The sequence below is a fragment of the Lemur catta genome, chromosome 17 (genome assembly GCF_020740605.2).
Source record: "Lemur catta isolate mLemCat1 chromosome 17, mLemCat1.pri, whole genome shotgun sequence".
NCBI lineage: Eukaryota > Metazoa > Chordata > Mammalia > Primates > Lemuridae > Lemur > Lemur catta.
In genome coordinates, this window is record NC_059144.1 from 11,995,080 (window position 1) to 12,001,342 (window position 6,263).

General features: G+C 43.6%; 1 pseudogene; it reads right to left on the reverse strand.

The window, feature by feature from the left end:
- Positions 1-1,245: 1,245 nt before the first annotated feature.
- Positions 1,246-1,562, reverse strand: LOC123622302 (annotated as a pseudogene).
- Between the last annotated feature and the right edge of the window lie 4,701 nt (positions 1,563-6,263).

Here is a 6,263-nt window from a genome sequence, read left to right on the forward strand (position 1 = left end):
TCAAGGTGCTTTCATTTTCTCACTGTTTATTAGCCTGTTAAGGTCGGAGACAAGGAAAGTTAAAAACAGGTTAGAAATTATTTGTGGTTATGCAAGTACCCAAGCAGGGCTTCGTTACACTCCATCCTCACTGGCCACTTAGAAACTCAGACTTACTGAATGCTGGTGGGGATAGTTTGGGTAAGCGGAGAGTTCAGAAGCTTGATTTTTTTTAAAGTAAGCTATAATATATATTTTTTTCTTTTTAAGGATCAGCTCATGAGTTTATATGAATTAAATGTTTAGCAGGAGAATTAAACTAATTTCCACTAGTAGACCTGGGTGATCTCAGCACCATTCAGGCTTCCTTCCATTATTTGATGAGGGTGGGTGTGATCAAAATAAAGCAAACCCCAGCAGTAAGTATCAATTACTCTGAGCTGTTCCTCCATGGAAACAAAACCATCTCTTCAGGCTAGTGGGTATTAAATGCTGCCCTCTCTGCCTTGTTTCGCGCTGAAGGGTTTCTTCCTAAGCAATGGATAAAAATGAAGTGGGCGGTAGAGGAGCAGGCAGAGGAAATCATCTCATATCTCTGGGTCGGGAAGGAATGAGACCGAGAGAAGTGGAAGCAGGCTAGAGCATCTGAGTGGATTTGGGGGGCTCAGAGTACCCCAAATTCACTCCCACCTTCAAGCCTCGTTGACTGTCCAAAGCAATGTTTCCTCCTAGTCTGATAACCCTGCTCCCCCATGGCTGAAGACTGTGGAAAGATGTGATCAGGCCTGACTGCTCGTGCTCAGATCCCCTTCCCCTCGTTAGCGAAGCTCACATGGAAGCAAGACCTCAAAACTACCCCAGTGTCAGGGTCGGACTAAACACCTGTACTAGTTTCCTAGTAACAAAGTACCACAAACTGGGTGGCTTAAAACAACAGAAATTTATTCTCTCACATTTCTGGAGGCCAGAAGTCCAAAATCAAAGTGTCAAAAGACCTTGCTTCCTCTAAGACTCTGGGTAGAGCCTTGCCTCTTTCTAGCCCCCGTTGGTGGCAGCAAGTCCTGTCTCTCCTTGGCTTGCAGATGCATCACGTCGTCACATGGCCGTCACCATAGAAGACGTCCCCACCAGTGTCTGTCTTAGCCTGGTGTTTTCCTCTTTGTATAAAGACACAAGTCGTACTGGATTGGGGCCCACTCTGGTGATCTCATCTATTTTTTTCTTTTATATCTATAAAGATTTTATTGTGCACAGAGGGGAGGGCGGTCAGTCCTTCCTGACAGCTGCTTTCCTCGTAGCGACCAGGACGTTGCTCAGTTCCTCCTGCTTCCTCTGACCATGGATGTGTGTCCCCACCCTTTTCTTGATGAACTTGAGGGGCCGTTTGTCCTTGGAGACCTTGAGCAACTTCATGGCACTCTTCTCATACAATGTGAAGCCACACACCTCTCGGATCAGGTCCTGCACGAACTTGGTATGTTTGGTGAGGCGCCAGTGGTGGCGGCTGTGCCTCGGCTTGCTCACCTTCTTGGTCATGGTGTGGCCTTTGTTGCAGCCATGGCCATGGGGTGGCACAAAGCCATGGCTGGAATCTCTGATGACTGCCAGTGACCTCATCTTAACTCGATTAGGTCTGCAAAGACCTTGTTTCCAAATGTCACATTCACAGGTTCCGAGGGTTAGGACTTCAACATATCTTTTGGGGGGACACAATTCAGTCCATGACACCATTTATCTTTGGTTGAGTTCCCTAGAAGGAGAGCCTGAGATGAGATTCGTGTTCAAGTGATTTCTTCAGGGTGGGGGAAAGAGCTGAGCGAAGATGTGGTCTCACTTGAAGGTGGGCTTCAGCCTGATCCCACAGGGGGCTCCGGAGCATGAATTCTACCACAGAGTCAGTCCCATTTTTAGGCAGGGGATCTGTCATTGGTCATAAGCTGGCACCATCTGCTGGGGACAGTTCTCTGGGGAAGGGGAAAACTGCACTGTGAGAAGCCAATTCTCATAGTAGCCGGGGCATCTGCATGGACACTAATGTCAGTCACTGCCTTTCAAATGACTAGTTTTAGAGGGAGAGGGCACAGGTGTATCCCCACCCCCACCCCCACTGCTCAACATTTCTTGAGTATATACGTTGAATGGCTAAGCCCTACTTTTGGACTAGCTAGATTCTTGCCCACTTCCCACCCAATAAATACAGAAAAATAAGAAATCTTTTATGGGTAAGCATTAAGATTATATAGTCATGGGGGTCATAATAGAAAATTATTATTTCTTTCTTTACTTATTTTTGAGACAAAGTCTTGCTCTGTTGCCCAATCTAGAGTGCAGTGGCATCATCATAGCTCACTGCAACCTCAAACTTCTGGACTCAAGTGATCCTCCTGCCTCAGCCTCCTGAGTAGCTAGGACCACAGGCGAGTGCCACAACACCCAGCTAATCATAATAGGGAATTAATCCTGCTGTCTAATTAGGTCTAAAAACAAGAGTTGCAGATCAATGATTCTAAAACCAGCATTATCATTTAGACTTATTCAATCCCTGAAGTTTAATTGGCAGCTTCTTGCAGCAAATCAACCCATGCAGTGACTGTGGCAGGCACTTTTGGTGCCCCATGCCACATCCCCTCAGCCCTCCTGTGATGTCCCCTGCAGCCAAGGTGGCCCATCCCCATGTGGGCTCAGAGTCATACTGGCAGCATCTCACTTTCAAGCCTGTATTCCATATCTTTCTGGTTTTCTGCCTTGGAACCTTCTCCGGAGGGGCAGGAGAGCTCAGCCCAAATCCACAAGTGCAGCTTGGAAATGCAGCAGGAACGCCACAACCACTGCAAGTGGGAACGGGTGGTAAAGCCCCGCTCTCTGTTTTTTCTGAACAATTCTTGGGGGAACTCTGTGCCAGGAGCAGAGCTCCTGGTGGAATCTGCTCAACTGCTTTGCAGGGTCTGACTCTGCAGTGTTCCTTCCTTCCAAAGCCCACTCTCCCTGATCCTTGTTCCTGCTGCCTGGCTCACCTCCCAGAGAAGCCACCAGCATCCAGGTCCTTGTCTCAGGCTCACCTTTCCCAGAGACCCACACACAGCTTCCTAGATGACCATTTTATAGCCAGTTTTCCTTGAAGAGCATAACTTGCTCAAGATCAACCAGCCTTTTTTCCTGAGGAGTTTGATTATGGCTAACATCGGCACTGGACTATTCAGGTTGGTGGCACAGAAAGTGTGGCCATGGGGTCTAATTTCTTTGTGGGCCAGGTCCAACCCCAAATTCCATTTTTGTTTTCTATTAAGTGATAGAAATTTATATACAGTAAAATGCATATTTTGGATGATAATTCAATAGGTACTGATAAATATATTCACCCATGTAACCAGTCCCCCATCCAGATATAGAGTATCTCCCTCACCCCAGAATGTTCCCTCATGCCCCTTCCAGGCAAAGGCAGCCACAGATCTGATTTCTATTACTGTATGTTAATTTTGACTGTTCTTGAATTTGACATTAACTTATTCATATGTTAGTTTTGACTGTTCTTGAATTTGACATTAACTTATTCATATAGTATGTACTTAGTGTCCAGCTCATGTGCTGAACATAATGTTTTTGACATCTATCTATTTCATTGTATATATGGATAATTTGTTCCTTTCATTGGTAAGCAGTATCTCATATGAACAAACCACAATTTGATTATCCGTTCTCTTGGTGATGGACATTTGGGTTATTTCTACTTTGGGGCTATTATGAATAAAACTGGTATGAACATTCATGTACAAGTTTTTGGAGGGCTATATATTTTCATTTCTTTTGGGTAAATACTTAGAATTTGAGGGCTAGTAACATATTTATTTATTTATTTTATTTTATTTTTTACTTTTTAAAAACCTGCCAAAATGTTTTCCAAAGTGGTTGTACCATTTTATATTCCCATAACAGGTATGGGAGAGTTCAAGGTATTTCACTTTCTCACCCCTATTTGATGTTGTCAGTCTCTTTAATTTTAGCCATTCTCATCAGTTGCTTTTTAAGGAGAATTTGATGGTTTGGAATATCATTTAGGATTAATGTTATTGGCTATCCTCTCATGGTGAGCAGCGTAGATGTCCCCACTCCATGGATATTGGGTTTGGCCAATAGAAGGTTGATAGATGTGATAGAAGCAAAGGCATGGGACGTCCTTGTGCTGTGAGTCTTGTCTTCTTATATTTCTGCCAACATCAAAAGAACAAGCCCTGGCTAATCCCCAGATCCATAGGAAGGGAGATTTGTAGAAGAGCTAGACCAAAACTGCTGCTCAGAGCCAAACAAAGTTGAGTCCAGCCACCAGAGACATTTAGGCAATAAATGATACTTGTTTTAGGCCATCAGTTGTGGGATGATTTGTTACACAGCATAACTGCAGCAGAGAGTGATTGCCACCATAGAGCCAGGTATTCTTGTCCAGCCCATCAAACTGCCTGGAAGCACAACTGCCCCACTCCCAGCTAGACTGACTGCTAAAGTCTGCATTTAACCAGCATAAAGAGTAGCTGCATTCTGACTACTCCAGGCAAACTTGAACTCCCTGCTACTCAATGTTATCAAAAACTTGATTAAAAGAAACAACATTTACAAAGGATTGCCTGTAAGTTACACCATCCAGCCACTGCCTGAGTCCTCCAAAATGTGCATTAATCCCAGGTGGCAGAGAGTTGTGTCTTAGGACTGAATTGTTTTTGCTCTCCCAGAACGGCTTTTGCCAAGTTGTGCTTTGGCATGACCCTATCGCTGTATCTTAGAGGAAATTAGAGGAAAAACCTTCATGACACTTGTGTTTGTATCTGCTATAAGGACATTGTTGAGGATGCTCTGTGAAATGGCAGGGGAGGGGGAGTGAGTTTTATTATGATTGATATTGTTTTGTTTTGTTTTTTGAGACAGGATCTCACCCTGTTGCCCAGGCTAGAGTGCAGTGGGATCATCATAGCTCACTGTAGCCTCAAACTCTTGGATACTTTCCAACCCTGTTTGCATCACTAAAATGAAGGGGAAAAATTGCCAAACACCAATGGAAGCAGAAAATTTATGGCATTAAAAAAGGTCATCAGGTGCAAACTTAAACTGAAGTCATGAGAAAGCAGGAACTATGAATAGCAAAAACCATAAGACTAAGGAAAAACATAGAATAAAATCGAAAGACAATAAAAACAGAGAGAGATAAAAGATAAAGAGGGGAGCAGGGATTCCAAGAAAGTGCAAGAATTCCGGGCAGCTTTCAATATCCTTCCAAGTTCAACAGTATATTTATAATAAATTACAATAAATTCTCTTGTTCCTAATTAACTCAAGTGAGCCTCTGTTCCTTGTGACCAAAAGACTTGCTATAACAAAATTAGTGCCAGGAGTGGAGTTTCATGGAACCAGGCACTCAGAAAACATGCAAGGTATTTGGAATGGTAATCGGGGCAGCAAGAAAGTCTTTATAACCCAAGATGGAAGTTTACAATTCCATTTTAAACAGCAATGTGATGGTACATTAAGCTATTGCTTGTGGTTTCTTATGACTCAGACTACCTCTGCAGGTGTGGCTTTGAAGGTTTGGGTAGCCACGGAGTAGTTTAAAGGGGATAAGAAATATGAAGAACTGCAGTATCGAAACAGCAGTGAACAATTTCCAGTGACTGAAGAGTAAGTTCTGTATCTGGGTTGTGCAGTTAGAAGCAGACCTTCGGGAACACAGTGTAACCCTACTAAATAATGCTTAGAGCAGACACAATAAGTGCATTGAAAAGTATGTCTAAAAGTGATCATGTGCATTGCTGAAGTGTAGCATGGGCCAAATTCTCAATATTAACATTTTCTATGACCCAAGTTAAGCACCTGATTGATAAAGACTGAGACTTTGCCAACAGACATGGGAATATCAGGATGAGACCCAAAGATCTCGAGATCCCCTGCACCCCAGACTCTTCCTGAATATTTCTCATTTTATTTTCCCCACCTCCAACCTCATACAGACTACTCTTTCTCCATTACTCTCTCCATCAGGTATGTGTAGTGTCTGGGCTTGGTGGCACGCACCTGTAATCCCAGCTACTTGGGAGGCTGAAGTGGGAACAGCACGTGAGCTCAGGAGTTGAGACCAGCCTGGGCGATATAGTGAGACCCTGTCTCAAAAAAATTTTTCCTTGGCTGCAAAGATCAATAACTAGGATGACACAAAAATATTCTTTTAAAAAAACAACATGTAGTGGACAATATTGGTGCTTCCCCCAGGTCTTCTCGGATCACTTTTTACGATTGTTGTG